The following is a 21,364-nucleotide window of genomic DNA, read 5'->3' as shown; positions in this document are numbered from 1 at the left end:
AAAATGACAAAAGGAAGAATACTCATATGAGTAACATCAATAAATCACATCAAAAATAGTAGACCAATAAGAGGAAAATGCATAGAGAATGGTAATTAAGAGTTAACATAAAGTCATTAACAAGGATATAAGATAGGAGTTTGAGAAAGTTATCATCCAACACACGTAGTATAAAGTTATACAACCCAAGCATAAAATAAAATGTCATCAACCTAATCAGATCCAGAAGAAGTGGATGGATGAGGTATAGAAGGGTCGATCTGGTGAAGTCCTCTAGTAATGTGATGAAAGTATTTATGCATATATTTCATGAAAAATTTATGACTTTCAACCAGATTGTCCTGTGATACCTTCAACTCAACAACCTTTTCTTCTAAAGACTTAAGTCGATCATCAACCTGAGATGGTTGATACTCAGGATCAGCTTCATCATCTGATTCTAGCTCTGTAAAGATATCATACATAGATGTGTCCTCAGGTAATGGTGCTTCTACCTCTTCTTCTTCATCCTCATCTCTCTGGCTAGGAAGATATGCCAGGTTCATCTTATGAATATTCGTATTATAAAAAGGTATGATTGTCACGCCCCAAACCCGGGGATGGACAGCTTCCGTGATGCCTCGAATCCGGCACTCGACTTCTATACACCAAGTCCCAAGTTCGGCGCACCACAAGGAAGATTTTTGACTGATTTTTTTTTTGTATATACATATAATAATACCTGAGCATGAAGATCCATGATCAAAATACTAAGCAATACTTTCCATTATAAATCCTGATGGTTACAAGTTCCATGCTTTCCAAGGGTACACGACGTCAACATTGCCAAATCGAAAAATAGATACAATGCATCGAGAAAGCTAAGCCTTCCAAGCTACTCCTGCCCTAAAAAAATGAGAAATAGGAAACTTAGGCAAAAAGCCTAGTGAGTACACACATGTGTACAGTGTATCGTACATGCAAGCAAGATGGATATGCCACGAAGAAATCATATATGGTGAAAGGCATATAGTATGTAAGGTATGATGTCAATGCCAATGCCAATGTAATACATATGCATTATAGTAATACTCCGAGTCAATGCTACCAACATCACCATGTCATATTTTCATTTCTCTTATACCACAACCGTAACCGTATTACATGCATTCGTAATCACATCATCATCATCGTATTGTCATGCTATAATTGTACAATATCGAAAATACTGGTAAGATCATGAATCAACAATATCATAGTAAGCGGAAATACTGACAAGTCCATGAGTCATACAATATCAGAGTATGCAATACAGATCAGCTATTCAAATGAGGAGTCACAAAGAGCCAAATATCAGATATCGATGATGCAATATAATATAAAATTCCTAATGAGTTCACAAATACCGTCAGCCGTATCTAAATACAGAAACACAGTAACCCAAAATGCCATATGTCGTGGATGTAATGCAATATGTGCGTGAATGGAATGATCATGCTAGAGTGAATTCGGGCTGATAGTATGTAGTATCGCAGGCTATGGGGTCCATCACAAGGGACTTCTATCCAAACCAGTCCCATCCTAAATTTGGATAGTCAGACTCAATGTGGTAAACTCCTGATCTCAGGTTAGTTGCGCGCCCCAACCGAATCATGGCGGTTGTGAAGGTACAGGTAATAAATAATTACGCACCACCAGCCCGAATGGATAGTGAGTGAATGAATGAATGAGTATGCAACTCCTGCTCAATAAGTCCACATATCAGTACAGTTCATCTCTGAGATCATCACCAGGGTTTAGTACACTTCAAATGGCACTGTCGCTCTCCCAGCCGCATAGTCTAAGTGAGCGTAAGAAACCTCACTATCCGCCTGGCCAATAGTCTACCAATACCTATCCGGCATGTCGATGCATTTGATTAGGTGGCCATACATACGTCACATGCCCACATGATTAAGGGGCCAAATACATATTGCACCCTCACACATCTAGAGTCTACCTAATTGTTATAATTGAACATGTTTATGCGTTTAAACACCTGTCATATGATTCTACTACTTAGGACCGTACCTTAATCAAAGTGCCAAGTGGTGAAAGGTTGTGCACTCGTTATATAATTAGGTAATCTAAAGCAGCAACATAATACAATGTATGTCACATACTAAGTGGTGAAGGGCTATACACATAACATAATTTCACATGTTTCAATATAGCATACATTTAATACATGTGGATCACGAACTCTTGCCAAAGAGGGCCAATGGTTGGCCCAAACAAGACTATTGCTGATGGGCCCACATAACATTCACTCAAAATGGGTCTTAACATTCTTGGGCCTACACATCAATAGAATTCAAATGGGTTCTATGTGGTGGAGAAATTTTAACAGAGATCGGTACCATTCACATATCAATCCAATTGCATAATTAATAGGCCACCAACCATGGTGGGCCTGAGGCTAATAAAATCAAGTCAATCTATGGCACATGTGGGCCACACCACACACAAAAATTGAGAAGATTGCCCTCTATTAAAACATTCATGATTACTTGTCAGGCCACTGAGGCGTGGATCACAAATCTAGCCCATCCATTATGTGTGTACCACTGAATTGAGGGGTTAGTCCAAGTTTCTAATGCATCCAAATTTCAAATGGATCCCACAAGTGCTTTTATATACTTCAGCTCCGAGTTGCATGAACAGTTTAAGGAGATTAAAATTACATGGGTCCCATAGTGATGTATTTACCATATCTATACTATTTATCTATATTTAGAGATCATTATAGAGGAATATCCAAAAAAATGAATCATAACCAAAGATTATCTGGACCTCACCTCAATTAGTAGTGAAGATAATGATTTCACTGTTGAACCATTCACGGGGCCCACCATAACGTTTATTTTCCATCCAATCTGTTCATAAGGTCACAAAGACCTAAATTTAAGGGGAAAAACAAATTTCATATTGGTCCAAAACTTCTGACCTAAAAAGGGTTCCAATGGTAGACATTCAATCCCTTCTACTTTTTTTGTAGTGTGGACCACCTGATAGTTAGATTTGTCTTATTTTTCTCTTCAGGCATTAAGACAAGCTCACCAGATGGATAGATGGTTTAGATATAACATATACCTCATGATCAGACCCATGAAAATTGCTGATTTATTCAGCTTCATAAATTTATTTTTATTTATTTTTGATGGTGTGGGCCACCTGAGTTCCGTATAGGGCTGAATTTTGGAGGTAACCTGTTTTTAAATGGGAACCATCAAATGCATGGGCCTGATGTTCAACACACATCATGGTGGGGCCTACCTCCTTCCAGCGTCAGCAGAGACGCTGCTTGCTGCAGCGTCAGACGCTGGCAGCAACAGCGTTAGCACTGTTTTGTTTTTGTTTTTTTTTTTTGTTTTTCATATATGGGGCCCACAATAGGACGATCCAGTCCATATTTTGTGTGTGTCCCACGTGGTGGAGGGTTCAGTCCAAGTTTCAGATGCATAAAAATTTCAATTGGGCCCCATCAAGTACTTTTATATGTTTTAGCATGTCTTCACATGATTTTTGATGGTGTGGCCTACCAGAGAACTGGATTGGCTTCATTTTTCGGCTCAACACCTAAAATGATCTGCAAAATTGAATGGACGGCATGGATTTAATACATACATCATGGTTGGGGCCCGTTGTGGACCCACACCTCTTCCCTTCTTTTTCTTTCAAATGGCGGCAGGCGTCTGGACGCTGCAGCCTCTCTTTTTTTTTTTTATAAATCTGTGGTGTGTATGCACGTGTGTGCATGTGTATGTTTGGCCAGCCCAATGGCCTCATTTTGGGCAGTTTGGATGGCCTACAAAATTCTGGTGGGGCCCACTATCAATGGGTCCCGCATAAAGTCTTTAATAATTTATTTTTATTATTAATTTATATATATATATATATATATATATATATATATATATATATCCATGAATCCACATCATTATCATCATACCATCACCATTTTTAATCATCTTTTTATATATACTCTCTTCTGTATCCACACCATTAATCACATGATTATCATCAAATCATCACCTCTAAAAATCATACAAATACAATAAGAAAGAGAACAAACCAAGAGTGGAGTGGGTGTACTCACCTTGATAAATTAGATGGATGGAAGGGATGGGATTGATGGCCCACCAAGATCAATTCTCTCTCTCTCTCTCTCTCTCTCTCTCTAGTTGTAGAAAAATGGTGAAAGGCTAAGAGGTGGAGGGGTTTATGTAGAGAAATGGATAAAATATGGTTAAGTTAGGCTAATGTGATTAATCTTAGCTTATGCTAGGATTATGATAATTAATTCATGCTTTATAATTAATGTTGGATTAAAGGAGTATGGGATGGCATGGTGTGATGATGTCATGCATGAGGTGTGGCATGGAAGAGAGTTGACTTTTCATGCACATGAGAGATGAGAGGTATGGGTGTGTGACATCACACACATGGGTAGAGATTCTCTCACCCATGTGTGGCATGTACATGTGTGTATGACATGTGTTGTGCACATGTGTGGAGGGGAGTACATGGCACCATGCGTACATGATACACTAATTATTCTTCACGACGTATCTCACAAACGGAGTATCGTACAGACGCACGGGTTATACCTCCATGATCGCGGCGACGAGGCGGTCGATATGATATAGGTTTCAAGGTCTTGGGATTCCGGTCAGTTGGGTGTGTACTATGAACAGCCAATCCATGTTTAGCTACGAGCGTCGATCATCATATACATAAGCATAGAAAATAGTACGGAATGGACGGGGTGTTACAATGATAGCCTCAGGTGCCTCGGTCAATATAATGACAACGTTGCAATGGATAGCAATAGTTGTCATGAGATATGCAAATGGTATGGAACCATGACCTGAATGAATACGAAATTGGATAATCAAGTAACAAATCAATAAGGGAAGATAGATAAGAATGCCAAAAGTAATGGCGTGAAGGACATGAGTCATAAAGGGAGTAAGTTCAGACTTATTCCCGAAACGAGGATACACATTCGATGTAAAAATATGACGAAGGACCCTAAATCTTGGAATCATCTGGGTGGCACGGAGAGCATTAACAGAACTTCATTCGGCATTAAACTAACATAGTTTATGGGTAATATCCCGGCGCTCAGATTCAAACATTATATCAGCAAGTGGGGCGATGAGTATGCCTTCGTCATTCACATTCACATCAAGTAATCCGGAGATTAGGTGTTTATTAACCGCAACTGTCCCCGCTCTAAAATCAATAGAGAATGTAAAGTTATCAAGAGACAGTTCTCCTATCGATGCATACATCCCTTGAGCTGTGGAGCAATATGCCGTTCCACCCCAACCCAAAATATCTCAATTGATGGCAGATAGAATGGGCATGAGTTTGAATGGAGTAATGTGATCAATATTCACAGTTCTTTCTATCATAATATCTCTAGAGCTGAGATCCCTTACATGCTCCGAATCTTCTTCAGGAGCTCTCAGGGTTCTCACCCTAACTAGAGTCATCCAGGAGGAGGAGCCGCTAGGGTCCTTGCGTGTAGCCTTCCTCTTAGACCGATGCTCCATGTGGAGTTTGCAAAAGAAGATATTAAAAATGAGTTTGGCTTAAATCAGATTTTTGTACAAACACCCTTTATAGAAAGAATGTAAATCTCAAATCAATCACAAAATGAAGAATAATCAGCAACAAGGAACCCAAATCTAAAAAGAAATCGAAAATAAACCACTAACAAAGACTCTATGGAGATGGGTTCGGCGAGTCAATCAAAGGCGAAGAGTGAAATGAGGAGGAAAAAGGATTTTTTCCTCTTTTAAGAGGCCCACCAGCGTACTTCGACCGGTCGATTATAGTCCTCAACCCATCGAAGCTCGACTGGTTGAGGACGTGCTTGACTGGTCATGCAACTAGTAAATTTTAATTTTTTTAAATTTGAAAATTATATGTTTTGCAAAAAAAAATTATAAACATACTAATAATAAAAATGCATAAATAACATGATTTAATTAATTAAAAGTGCATAGACCAATATCATGTTTTAATTTAGAAAATCTATTCCTGTCAAGCGGTTTGGTCATAATGTTCGCAAGCTAATTTTTCGTCTGAATGTATTCTAATGAAATGCTCGTATCCTCAACTAAATTTTGAATGTAATGATATCGAATGTCAATATGTTTCGTGCGAGAATGTTGAATGAGATTTTTTGAAATATTAATAGCGCTTAAGTTATCACAATATCTTGCGCAATCCCGTAATCAGCTAACTTTCTTTTCATCCAGACCAACTGGGTACTAGCATTACCAGCTCCGATGTATTCAGCTTCAGATGTAAATAATGATACAAAAAAAATTTCTTACTGAGCCAGGAAACTAAACAATTTCCTACATAAAAACATCCACCACTGTAGATTTTTTATCATCAATGTTTCTTGCCCAGTCAGCATCGGTATATCCGGCAAGTTGTACATTTGTATCATGCGGATATCATAGAACGAAATTAGCAGAACTTGCAATATATCTGATTATGCATTTAACAACAATTAGATGAGATTCCTTAGGATCAGACTGATATCTAGCATAGATTCTAACGCTAAAAGCAATATTAGGTCTACTAGGAGTTAAGTATATAAGACTACCAATCATGCTTTGATATAAACGAGAGTCTATACTTTTACCCGTTTCATCTTTAGAGAGTTTGAGAGTTGTACTCATAGGAGAATCAAACTTTTTTCCATTCTCGAATCCAAATTTCTTTTCCAAATTTAAAGCATATTTGGTTTGAGAAATGAAAATACCATCTTCCTGTTGTTTTACTTGTAAACAAAGAAAGTAATTCAATTCACTAACCATACTCATTTCAAACTTGGATTTCATCAGTTCTGCAAACTCAACAGACATGTTAGAGCATGTAGATCCGTAAATAATATGATCAACGTAAATCTGCACAATCAATATATGTTCATTATATCTTTTGACAAATAAAGTTTTATCAACGCTTCCCATGATAAAGTTGTGACTAAGCAAAAATTTTATCAACTTTTCATACCACGCCTTGAGAGCTTGTTTTAATCCATAAAGTGCCTTTTAAAGACAATATACATGGTCTGAGAGTTTAGAGTCCTCAAAACCCTTAGGTTGTTCAACATATACCTCTTCATGTAAATTACAGTTTAAAAATGCACTTTTAACATCCATTTGATATATCTTGAATTTTTTATAGCAATCAATTGATATAAATAATCTAATGGGTTCAAGGCGTGCAACTGGTGCAAAGATTTCATCGTAGTCAATTCCTTCTATCTGAGTGTAACCTTGTACAACCAGTCTACCCTTGTTTCTAATGATATTTTCTATTTCATCAAATTTGTTCTTAAAAATCCATTTGGTTCTGATTATATGTTTATCAGAAGATCTGGGAACCAAATACCAAACATCATTTCTAATGAATTGATTTAACTCTTACTGTATAGCCAAAACCCAACTTTCATCGACAAGTGCTTTATTTACATTTGCTGGTTCAATTTGGAAATTAAAGCAGACGTAATTACAAATGTTTTCTAATTTTTTTTCTTGTCTAAACACCAGTACGAGGGTTACCTAATATTTGATCAGTTGGATGGTTTTTTACTGATCTTAATTCAGAGTTATCTGATTTAGATAAAGAGTCAGGTTTGTCGATAATGTTGACTTCATCATCATCTTGACTTGGTGTGGGTGTGATCAGGTGCTCGTCAATTACAACATTAATCGATTCCTAAATCACTCCTGTTCTTTTATTAAGAACACGATATACTCGACTATTCAGAGCATAACCCAAGAATATTCCCTCATCACTCTTTTCTTTAAACTTACCCAAATTTTTTCGGTCAAATAAAATGTAACATTTACTTCCAAAAGTTCGAAAGTATTTAACAGTTGGCTTCTTATTAAACTATAGTTCATAAGTAATTTTATTTTTTGCTTTTCTAACATACACATGATTTATAATATAGCATGCGGTATTAACAGCTTCAGCCCATAAGTCTTTTGGTAAATTCATGTTGTTTAGCATAACATTAGCCATTTCATGCAATACTCTGTTCTTTCTTTCAACGACCTCATTTTGTTGAAGTGTTTTAGGAGCTGAGAACTCATGTGATATACCATGGTCTGTACAATACTTCTCAAAACTACTATTTTCATACTCAATACCATGATCACTTTTGATCTTGATCACATGTACTTCTTTTTTAGTCTGAATTCATTTTAGAATTCTTCTAACTTCATCAAGAGTTTCAGATTTTTCTCCCAAGAAGGCTACCCAAGTATATCTGGTAAAATCATCTATAATAACTAGAAATTACTTCTTTCCACCTCTACTCTCCGTTCTCGTTGGTCCTACCAAATCCATATGGAGTAGTTTAAGATGTTTAGATGTGGATAAGGAGTTCACTTTCTTGTGACTACTCCTGATTTGCTTGCTAATCTAACATGCGCCACAAATCTTTCTACCTTTTTTAATTTGGGTAAGTCACGAATATGATCTCTTTTGCTCAAGTTATAAAGATCTCTAAAGTTGTCATGTCCAAGATATTTATGCCATAGTTCTATTTCATCTGTTTGGACCATGTAACATGAAAAATTAGAAGAGCATGAGTCATTAATAATATAACAATTCTCAGAAGTCCTATGACCATTTAATATCACACTTCCATTCTCATTTGATATCTCAAATCCGTGATTTGTAAATTTCACACTGTGTTTGTTATCGCAGATTTGAGATATACTTAGGAGGTTATGTTTTAGACCTTCAACATATAGTACATTCTCAAAGGGATGGAGATTAGAGAGTTAAACAGTACCTTGGCATATAATTCTGCAGTTGTTTCCATCACCGAAAGTAATTGAGCCGTCGTTCACTTCTCTGAAGTTGGTGAATATTTCTTTGTTACCTGTCATATGTCTTGATCATCCACTGTCCAGGTACCATTTTGAATGAATAGTGGCTTTGAAAGCTGTGTGGGCAATAAGGCATGTAACCTTTAGAACCCATTTCAATATGGTTTTAGGTTTAGGAATTTCATTGGATTTTCTCCATTTTTAGGAGTTACAATTACTCCACTGTCTATTAACTCCGATTCCATTTGGGTTAGATTTAAGAAGCTCTTTGAGTAAGTCCACTATTTTTTCAGGCAAAGGGGGTTTATTAAATCTTTAATTTCTATAGCTGATAGTATTAGAATTAATCTTAGAAACTTGAAAAGGTTTTAGATTTTTGAAATCATTTCGACCAAAATTTCTCAAGTTTTTACCTTTGGAGTTTGAAGATTTTCCTTTTACAAATATAGGAGATGTATTTTTGTTTTTCAGTGAACTATCTTTGATATAGCCCAGACTCGATTTATCGCCACATTTTCTAAATACGGTTAATAGTTTTTCTAGCTTAGGGTCTCCATGGGCATATCTCCAAGTATCCTTAGAACTCAAAAGAGAAGAAACTTCGAGTTTTAGATTCTCATTTTCAATTATGAGTTTTTCTAACTCTAAGGTTTTGAAATTTAAATCAAGTTTTGTTTTTTCAAAACAATCAGAAAGATGAGATTTTTTCAAAATATTTTTTTCAAGTTGTTTCTTCTTTTAGTTTAAGATATTTTTCCCTTTAAATTTTCAGTTTGACAGCAATTTTGTAACTTTCCCTGTATAAGGCATTATAAGTGTCTTGAAGATCATCTTCATTCTCATTTTCAGGGTCACTCCTGAGATTATCATAATTAGATAAGTTACAGCTATCTAAGGAGGTGACTTTGGCTATAATCATTAGGGTTTTTACTTCATTTGAATTTTCTTGTTCTGATTCATCTGACTCAAAAGAACTTTCATAGCCGGATGATTCATCCCAAGTAGCTATCATGCCCTTTCTTTTTTATCTATCCCTTTTAGGACATTTATTCGCCAAATGCTCATATTCATGGCAGTTAAAACATTAACTGTCTTTTACTGATTTCCAAGATTTAGATTTTCCTTTTCTTTTGTCAGATGGTTTTTGAAAATTAGATCTTTTCTTATTTTTTAAAATTCTGTAGAATTTTTTAGCAAATAAAGCTGTATCATCTTCTGTATCTTCAACATCAGAATTAACACAGTTATCTTTTGAAACAGATTTAGATGATTTAAGAGCAATGAACTTACCTTTACGAGCTTTAAAATTTAACTCATACATTTGGAGATAACCAATTAACTCCTCAACCTTCATTCGATTAATATCTCTTAATTTCTAAATGGCAGTTACTTTGGAATTGAATCTCTCAGGAAGAGATCGCAATATTTTAGCACAGACCTAGCTTTCTGGGATTCCATCTCCTAGATCCCACATGGAATTTACTATATCATTTAGTTTCGTATAGAAGTCCATGAAAGTTTCATTTTCTTCCATACGTATTTTCTCAAATCTTGTAGTGAAGATTTGAACTTTTGATTTCTTGACTATAGAAGTTCTTTCATGTGTCATCCAAGAATATCCCAGGCTTGTTTAGCTGTATCACATAAAATAATTCTCTTGAATTCATCAGGTGATAGAGCACAAGTAATGACATTTAAGGCCTTAGCATTTGCACTGCTTTCGCTTTTCTAAGGTGTAGTCCATAAATAAAATGCATATTCTTTCATAGATTTAGTTCCATCACTGCTTAGAACTTCAGACATAGGAGGTTTCCATTTAGTTACAGTGGCTTGCCACACGCTTTCATCTAAGGATTTTAGAAAAATCCTCATTCTGGCTTTCCAGTATGCATAGTTAGAGCCATCAAAAAGTGGTGCCCTGGTAATAGACAAGCTATCGAAATTTGACATAAAGAAAGCTCTAGATCTTTAAACTTAAGAAACTTAATCCAAAAATATGAGCAACTTAGCTTTAATACCACTTGAAAAAGGTGAGCTTAATAGTCCTAGAGAAGTGGGGGGAGGGGGGAATAAGACTATGCTAAATAAAAACTAAAAGTACTAAAATAATAAATAAATTAGAATAAATAACAAATCTCAATAGCAATAGTATTGAAAATTTGATTCAAACTTAGTTCGTAGGACAACCTTAAACCAAAAACAAAGTTTTAGGTAAGGCAACCTGATTTCACGAACGTTTGTAAGGATTAAGACTTCAAACCAAACAAGAGATAATAAGCCTATCTATTACAATCATTCACCAGTGCGGAAATAAAGTTATAATCATTCACCACAGATACAAAAATTAAACATTAACCATAACACCAGGAGTTATAGTGATTTAGTGTGTACACCAACTGTTCTCAAACAGCCATACCTACTCCACTCCCAATAATCACAACCCACATGATATTGACATTTACTAAAAATAAGATTTTCATAGGTTCACCTTAAAACCTTACACAGTTGTGATTTTAAAGGGTTTATCACAAACAAAAACCCCACACTGAGATTTTCTGACTATCTCAGTCAAAACCGACACATGAGATTTTCTAACTATCTCAAAGAAACCAAAATACAAAGAATAAAACTAGATATATCTTCTCATTGAAGACATTTTTTATGTAACCTGTAGAACTTTTTCGCTTGAAGTAGAATGTTCAATGTCCAGTAACACAAACAAGGGTTCTAGGTTATAGATTGATTTTAAATTAATTCAAACCAAAGGCTACTTGTTTGAATTCCTTAAGATCTCAAAGAAGAGCAATTACTCTCTTGAAAGAATAAGATTCATGAAAAGAGATAAAAGAATTAAAACAAAAAACTATTTAAACAAAATATTAAAATACCATGTAATAACTTGAAGATAGTGGAGATTTCTCTCTCTCTCTTGGTTAATGCTTTTCTTAGCTTGAATGAATAATTTCGGAATGAGAGAAGGCCTCTATTTATAGTTAGGAATGTTGTTGCTTTGACTTGTCTAAGGTCTCCTTCGACTCATTTAAGATTTAACTAAATTTTAAATTTTAAGCACGATCGAATAAAACGGTTCTTCGACTGGTCGAAGGCCCTGCTCAATTGGTCGAGCATGGGCTTCAACTGGTCGAGGATGCCAAAATATAGTTACTGGACTTCAAGTCAAGCAACCCTCGGCTGGTCGAATGTCCCTCTTTGACTGGGTCGAGCAGTCTGCTCGATTGGTCGAGAAAGCACTAGAAATATCTATTTTTTAGATTTCAAGCTTAGACAGGTCGAGCCACAGCTTAGACTAGTCGAACTTAAGCCTAACCAAAATATAAAATCCATATAAGTTTGTCTTTTGAAAGCATTTAAGTCTAAGGTCTTTCTAGGGTCTGTTATACTTGAGAAGACTAGACATTGAAGTGTAAAGCTTATTCTTCTTCTTGAATCTTCAATAGAGTATAGTAGATCTTTTACTTGAAGTGTATTGAAGGTAGAACTTGATCTTTTACTTGAAGTGTAGTAGAAGTTGAACTCATTTTAGCTTGAACTTTCCAACTTCGTGACTCTCTTGAAGGTGAGCTTTTCATATTGAATCTCTTGAAGGTAAACTTTCTATCTTGATCCACATTGCATGAATCATATCATAAACTGTTTTGTTTTATCAAAATTTGACAAACAAGAGTGTCATTTATACATTATAGTACTTACAATTTTCCACTATGCATAACAGTAGTTACAATTTTTCACTAACATCACCGTAATCCTCCATACCTAAGTTTCCACGGCAGGAACTCACTGCTGCCAAAGACTTTTGGCAGGAAATCCATGTCCGACAGCTCCAACCAACGTTAGTGCCACGTGGCAATTCGACACATGCATATGCAGGCAGCATTTTCTGTCGGGAGGCCACGCCTGCGCACATGGTCCACCTCCTTCCAAAATCCAGTAACTGTAGGAAAGAAACCAGAGCGGCTCCATACCGTACACATGGCATTTTCATAAAATCTCAACCGTTGAAAAACGCTAGAAATGGATTGCAATCCAAAATTTGAAACGAAAGTATGATTACAATTTGTGGATCTGTGGACATCCAACGTACCATTAAAAATAAAATTTATAAATGGTCCAAATTTGACCGAAAAATGTCCATTGTCTAGATTTCAGAAATACCAAATCAATCTGATTTCTATCACCTGACCAATCTGGTGTGGACCCTACTATTCATGCGGTTCGGATTCGGTTAACATACCCCGTGTACGGCAGAGGAGCCTCAGTCTCATCTTTTAGTTGCAATGCATGTTGGGACATGGATTGCCTACTGATGCTGTCAGTAGCTGGTAACTGCTGGGCGGTGCTCCGTGGGACCCACCATGATCTATTTGTTTTATCCATGCCCTTCATTCATTTTTTTCATATAATTTTTGGATATGAGTCCAAAACTTAGGTAGGTCAAAATCTCACAAGGACCACATTAGAGGAAATAGTGGTGATTGAAAGTGCACCATTAAAAAATTCGCAGGGCTACAAAAGTTTTGGATGTAGTTGATATTTGTGTTTTCTCATGTGACCTAATTGTTTCGAACAAGAAACAAATGCATTTTGTTTGGGAGACTTTCATTATTCACTTAATAATTAACAAAAGAAGACAGAAAACAATCACATTATTTATTTATTCCAAGTTCCTTTACATCCTTTTCTCCTTTTATTCCAAAACAGACTTATGATAATGATGAAAAAATAATAATCGAAATGGTATGAGCTAAAGGCAATCATTGATGGAAGCATCATGTATTGCAGATTGCTGCCCAAGCCTTTTGTGCGTTGGAGCCATTGTGCACTGGAGCCCTTTGTGCGCTGGAGCCCTTGTGCGCTGGAGTCATTGTGCGTTGGCACTTGTTATGCGCTGGTACCCATTATGCGCGAATGATGTTTGTGCGCCAATGGTGTTGTGCGCAGCACAACAGCTGTTCCACACAATGATGACGGAGTTGTACCTCTCTCTCTCTCTCTTCAAATCTTCCTTTGCTTCTCGATTGGTTGCTTCTTACCCATTACTGACAGGTCGGGGGTATTTATAGCCTTTTCACATGTGCAAACATACCACGTCATCGTTGTACGATCCTCTTTCGTGAGCCTTCTTGTGCGGAATCCTTTGTGCGGATGCTATTGTGCGGTCATCTATATTTCAAGATCTATTTCTGCAGTATGATTTACGCACAATGATTGGCGCACAACAGTTTGCACATAACCGTTTGCACTCAATGATTCTTCTACCTTTTCTCTCTATTTTGTGTCTCAACAGATGCCCCCTTGATCCTGCATTTTTATTTTTCTTATACCTACAAAATAAATATGTAGGATCAATAGCAATTCCAAACACTACTTTTTCTCTGCTTTATTGTGCACCTATTTTCTCTGTTGTACGCTAATGGATCTACGCATAATGAATTCCGCACAACATTTTGCTCCGCAACAATTTCCGTACAACATTCCAGTCTCCGTACAACATCCCAGTCTCCGCCTATAAATTCAGGACTTTTCTTCATTTTTGCCACTTTCCCCTCTGCTCTGCACTATCTTTGCATCAGTTTTCTATCTTTGTGCGCTAACCTCATTGTGCGCTACACAACCACTGTTCCGCACAAAGCCCTTTGCACGCAACAGCTTATTCCGTACAACAAGACTTAGCACGCAACACCCCTCCTGTACTTGGTCAAAATCAAGCGCACTTTAGGTAACGCTCAATGACCTTGCGCACAACACTTCACATACTTCATTCTGCACACACCAGACGTTCCGCACAATAGCCCTGCGCTAAATACCTTGTGCTCAACACTTTGCGCACAATAGCTATTCTGCACAACAGCCCTGCGCACAATACCTTGCGCACAACACTTTGCGTACAGTGACTTATGCTTATAGATTCGGACTTTAAACTTATTTGTTCTTCCTTCTCAGCACTTTACGATACTTTCATTTCAGCTTAATGAATTTTCTTCCTCCTATGTAGGTTTTAAATGGCTAGCTCGAAAAAACCTCTCGCATCCCCAAGTACTACAGGGCCATCTGACTCACAACCTGCGGAAACCCATAATCAGAAAAGACTTCGCTATGGTGAGAATTATAGTTCCTTTTTCAAAGAACCAGCTCCTATTATCATCAACTTTGTAAATTGTATTCAACGCCTATCTGAGCATATTCGCATGGGCATAATAATGAAGGAAATAGAGGGTCCCCCCTTTCAGGACAAGAATCTGATTGGGAAGATTGGTTAAAATGCACAACCAACTTTCACACTGATGATAATCGTCCTTCTGCTGCAGAGGCTTCTCCTCCCCCATCAGTCCCAAAACGAGCAAGAGAAAAGAGCCAAGACAAAATTTTTCAGGAGAAGATTCGAGAACATAACCGAAGACATTTCCAGAATGCTTGAGATTCAGTTAAGCTGACTACTGAGGTAATTAAATTCTGCAACCCGTATAGAGATAAGACCATTGCCCTAGCCCTGCAACTTCAGCGCCACCTCTCCATCCTCCAAAGTGAACCAACAGATTACATGACATAGAACAAGCTCTTATATGTGCCTAATTGGGTAATAAAAGAGCCACAAATTCTCGAGGGTTATGTCATAGATAAAGGCTTAACTCAAAAGACTGGGCAAATAAGATACATGCACTTTCTCACGCCATGTCACGACCCTCATTCCCTATATTATACTCATTTCTTTGAGACGATTCAACAACGTTTCTGTCATCGTGACTCATTGTGGGGTAAAGATGAATTCAGAACACAAGGTCTTTGGACCGTTCGTCCATACTACAATGCTTGGACCAAAGCAATCTTGGAGGAACATAAAGACATCCTTACTGCGGCAAGAATTTATTATGCCATAGAAGCCACTTCGGAATTTTTTCAAAAAGACACGATGATCTATAAAGGTTTTCTGAAATACTGGTCTTCTACTATAAATTCTTTCCATCTTCCAGTAGGAGAAGTAAGTATTACCCTATGAGATCTTTATAGGATGGCGGGTCTACCTATCTCTGGGTCCTTTCTTGATGAATACGTTCCTTTAAACAAAGAGTTTACCTTTATCACACCCAACAGGGTGCCCAAATTTACAGCATCAACCACTGAACTTTTTAGTGAGACATCTTATTTTGCTGATGTCCACAAGATTTCTCCTCTTCAATGGCTGACGCACTTTTCCCGATACTTGGTGTAAGTATTTTAACCTTTTCCTTCCCTTTCAAACAACACCTACCATAAGCATGAATTACTCACTGGTCTTCTCCCTTTTTTCCTTTTTTAGGTTCTCTGGAAGCCATTGTGCTGAATTAGAAGCCACTCGCAAGAAAATAAGAGGTCCAACCAACTTCACCACCGAAACTGAACTAGTCGCTTTCCTGGCTTATTGGTTGAGCTTAGTTGTGCTTCCTAGTTCAAAGAGTTCAGACTCTATTCGGCCAACTCTATTTGTAGTGGCGGGTGCAATGGCAGAAGGCAAAAAAGATATTCCCTGGCTCCTATTTAATGTTCATTATCCAGAGCTTTCGGTCATGCTGCGGCGCACTGCTCAAGCCCAGCGCTAACAGTTTCAACTGCTTTCACTCCATGGCATTACGTCTCTGGATGGCTCGACATTTATTTCCCCTGGACATACAATGATCTGGAGAACGCTTATGTCCATCCTGACCATCTGCCCTTATGGCATTTTCTGAAACAAAAAATGATAAGGGATATGAATGGATAGTAGATAAAATTGACAACATGGAATCCATCGACTTCTTTCCTTTTTACTTAGATTATCAGGCCGAGGACAGAGATGTTGAGGACAACCAGGACTTGGACCCTATTGAAAGGACTTTCTTTGTAACGCCCTGAAATTCAGGGGTCGAGCATAACTCAGCTTCCGAGTTTCAAAACATCACTTATGCAACATATGCAATGATGGATGTATGTTGTCTGTATGAGTGCATAAAACATGGAATAGATTAAGCCAAACTGCAAACATAATTCAGGGATAAATGAAAGTCGCAAGTGGAAGACTTAAAGAAATATATGTGTATATGTGTAAGTCCTTGTAATATGTATGCTCTGCCAGGTCATAATTACAAGTGTTTGTCTTCAAAATACAAGTATCAAAATGAAATTATCTATTACAAAAGAAAATCCAGAATCCCCGTAGATCAGGACATGGCTCACATGAACCCGCCTGAGAACTGCATAAAAGAAAATGCGTCCTCGTCATCCTCATACTCCTGCTCTGTCTCAGGGGTTGCATCATCATCTGTATCTAAGACAGAGTCTGGTTGGTGTTGAAACACCATCCCAGAATGTGGGAGTGAGTGATCAACTCAGTGGAACTATACAGTAAAAGTTAACATGTTATCAAATCAATCAAGCAGTAATGATAAGGCAATACAATCAAACACGTCCTAATTACTCTTGTTAATGCAAGGATATATGTAGAAATGATGCATGCTCTCGCCTGCACTCCCTCAGCGTCTTCATCTTATGGTATGCATGACAACCTCCCACAGTGCCAACGACGCCAACGCACATGCAATGCGGTGCATGAACATGATTACCAAGTTATTATTAGTTCTTTTCATACAGCAGGATTGGGAAGCTAAGGTACCTTCCTCATATCAACTCCCATACACTGATCCATTCTAGGGTCGTCAGTCCTAGACGATCTCATACGATCATATAGTTCTAGGTCGCTGCAAAGGGCTTGTCACCAATCAATGCATGCCTATCATACCTTAGTTACTACCCTAAGGCTCGTCGCCTCAATGTAGTATCAAGGTATGCTCGAGGTCACTACAAAGGGCTCGTCACCAATCAATGTAGGTCGACAGCACGAATATAGTGTCCCATACCACCATAATCGGCTCATGAGTCTGGTGTGCTCATTGGTCACTACGGGGAGGTTCGTCACCCCAGCATAGGCCGACAGCTCGACCACGGTGTCCCATACCACCATGCCCGGCTCATGAGTTTAGCGGATCTAGGTACAATGGTTAATGAGATTGCATTGGTAAGTTTGGTACCCTAGATTTAAACAGTAGTGTCCATACATGGTGTACATCCACCGAGACAATCGGGTTACTTGACGAATTTGACTAGCACGAGCGCACGTTAGGTTGAACGACATAGAGTGTGCAAACACTCCGTGTGGCCAAACCACTGCCGACAACCCTAATACGACTCGGGTTCGTCAAACACGTCCTACGTAGCGAAAACAACCTCGGCCATGAACTCAAGGTTTGTTACCGATTCCCTGGACTATTTCATAGTCCCAAACATCTTTAATCATAACAGATATTCATACTAATAAGTTAGAACAGTAATGGATCAACAATTCTAATCATACAGTATGTGAGCATTTGATGAATATCAACTTAACATGGATTTACACATAAGTAGTGCTTGAATTTAAACAACAAAGAATGTAAATTACATGTAGGAAATCATACACACCAATAGGATAGTTGAGAATCTCTTCTCAATGTCTGTAAACAGGATAATATATTACACACTTGATCATTCAGATATTTCTACAAACACTTAGACTACATATTCCAACATACATGACGTATGTTGGTGATAACACACATTTGGAGAATTACTTTTGCTAAGGAGTTGACACACATACAACTAGCACAAATACACAACAATTAATCATGGCAAACACATGTTCGTATTTTATACATATACGATACTTTCTATATATACATAGAATACACAAATCTCAAAATAGCTCATATGTATCAGGAACGTAAAATGAACATCGCATTTGGCATGTGAAATTACACCCACAACAATAATAAACCATTAACTGACATTGAAAGCCTTGAAAATCATAACCTATACGAAGATAGTCCGCACCTTAAAGCAGAAAAAATGCAACAGATCTGATTCAGACGATAAGTCTTCGTCAACGACGACTAGAAAACCTAAGGCATGAATAAAATGAACTACATCAACACTTAGACTATTCTAAGCTCCAAAACAGACTAGGGTTTGATTGACTTACCCAAGAATGAACTTAGAATCGTCGGAATAACGATTCAGAAGTGATGGTTTAGAGACGCAAAGTAACAGGGAAGAATCTCAAGATGATTCACCAACTTCTTTCTCACTTTCTCTCTCTCCTTTAGCTAGGGTTAGAAAATTCGTATGGAATTGAGAGTGAGGGTTTTAAGGTCTTTATATAGGCCTAAAATTGATGAACATAGCCCCAGGGCCAAGGTATACTTAGGTTATAACCAAATCGGGTCTATTTCGATCCAATGGAGCGCTTCTGGTGGTCCCTTTTCCACGTGCGGTCGGACTTAAGCTCACTGACCATGGATCTAGGTCAGGCTGAGTTTTTGTACCGATCGAATTTACAGATCAGCCATGGCGGACCAGTTTCAATTCAACGGTCACCGAAACTCGATCAGGTCCACAAGCACTATGACATGTCTGGGCCATCTTCCCTGATCCGAGGTAAATTTGGGTCAGAATCCAACGGTCAGAGTGCTTAAAATCGTCACGCAAGCGACACGACTCAGATTTCATAAATTCATATTTAATTTCTCACCTTTCTCACACTCTTTACTCCGGACTCAAGCAAATCGACTCAGGACATCATCTGGACTTAACTTTTGAGGTGATGGTCAAGCCCAACAAGGTGATCAGAATTGTTTAAGATCATCGCTATCGGACTTTCGACGCATGGTCTAGGTTCGATACAAAGTTTCCAAGTACTCCCGAGAGCATCTGGATTTAGCGTTGAATCCTAGATTTCAGGGTAACATAGCACTAACGATTCTACAGGTTTTGAGTCTTGCAGATTAAATTTAAAGTGATTGGTGCTAATTTCACAAGCAATTGAGTTTAGCGCTAATTAACCCACATTTAACTTCTAAGGAATTTGAGGTAGTACTTGGGTCTTTGCACGAAATTTTTCAGGTCATTACATTCTTCCTTTGCATTCGTTCTTATAGTCTTCCATTACGGGAAGGACTAGAGTTCTGGCGACAACCATATTACCCAAATCGATTCGCCAGATAGTTTGGGCATGATCAAGCTATGCCCCAAGCAAGTGAAGAAGTCACCAAAACAATGAGGAGCTACGGATTTGGTCCTTACAACTGGGCTCTGATATAGAAGCATCTCCTGTCAAGAAATTTTGACTCTCGATTCGTCCTCCCAGGGTATATTCACAGAGTAACAACTTCATATTCCCGGATGCGATGGTGGAGTCATCATTACTATTTAGTACGCAATTGCTTCTCAGTGGATCGCCCTATCTGGGTTCCTCCCTCGCGCTTGAGGAATTGCAGACCAGAACAAGGGATTGGATACTTTTACGAGAAAGATCAAGCCACCGTCCGAGGGCAACTTTGTCAAAAATTTTCTGTAGAAGAGCCTATCAGAGAAATAAAGCCCCCAAACACTCTTGAAGGCTAGATTTCTTTCGGTTCCCCTTTAGATATGATAAATCAAACAGAAAGATTGGCCAGTCCTCACAATGAATTTGAAACTGTAGGGGGTATTCTGCATTCGCCTACTCCCGTAGGAGAAAATCAACCTGCAAGTCCTGCTCCTGTTATTCCTCTGATTATAGAACCTGTCCCTCCTGCAACTTCCCAACCTGTCAATCATGCAGCTGCCACGATTGTTCCTATCATGGATCTTACAGAAACCGCAGCCAATCGTGCCACTGGCACAACTTCTCCGGCTATACGTCGAATTGTCATTGCTACTTCCCCCATGACCCGCTCTCATGCTAAGTCACTGTCTCCTGAGGTTTTGAAACAACCAATTCCTTCTCCCTCCCAAGGTGCACTTCTTCTTCCTGTGAAGACTGTCTATAAAAGAAAGCAAACCATATCAGGGGAAGACAGCTCATCAGAATATTCGGTGAATACTACCATTGAAGATACGTCTTCACCCACAAACCTAACTGATGAAGGAGACACTTTGCTCAACGCAGATACTGACGCTAAGGTAAATGTTGGAGAGGATAGTGATGCCGAAGTTAAGTCCTCTCTTCCTGATGCTCCAGTCACTCAGCCCGATACTTCTCATCCCATTCCAGAAACCTCCTTAGATAATGAAGAGCAACTTGACTATGGAGAATATGGTGGTACTCCTGGTAGAAACATCTTTCTTTCTTTTGATGCTTCGTATTCCCCTTGTATTATGGAAGCCGCTGATGTGGTTGCTCGTAATACATCAACTTCAAGGGATGTAGAGGCTCAACCGGCCGATATTCAGGCAACAATGGAGAACATACTTCTTCTTCCTGGTCCAGAAGAAACTTTACCATCAGTCCCTCAAACATCTAATGCCCCCGCTACACATCCTTCTCCTATTCAGCCAGTGGCCCGAAGTTTGGAGTTTCTTTTTTATCTAATTGATGTCCCTACTCCAAGTACTCTTGACTCAAGCATTGTAGGAGCTTAGGAACTTTCTTT

Source organism: Magnolia sinica, chromosome 1 (assembly GCF_029962835.1).
Source record: "Magnolia sinica isolate HGM2019 chromosome 1, MsV1, whole genome shotgun sequence".
NCBI classification, from domain to species: Eukaryota; Viridiplantae; Streptophyta; class Magnoliopsida; order Magnoliales; family Magnoliaceae; genus Magnolia; species Magnolia sinica.
This window is presented reverse-complemented; position numbering follows the sequence as displayed.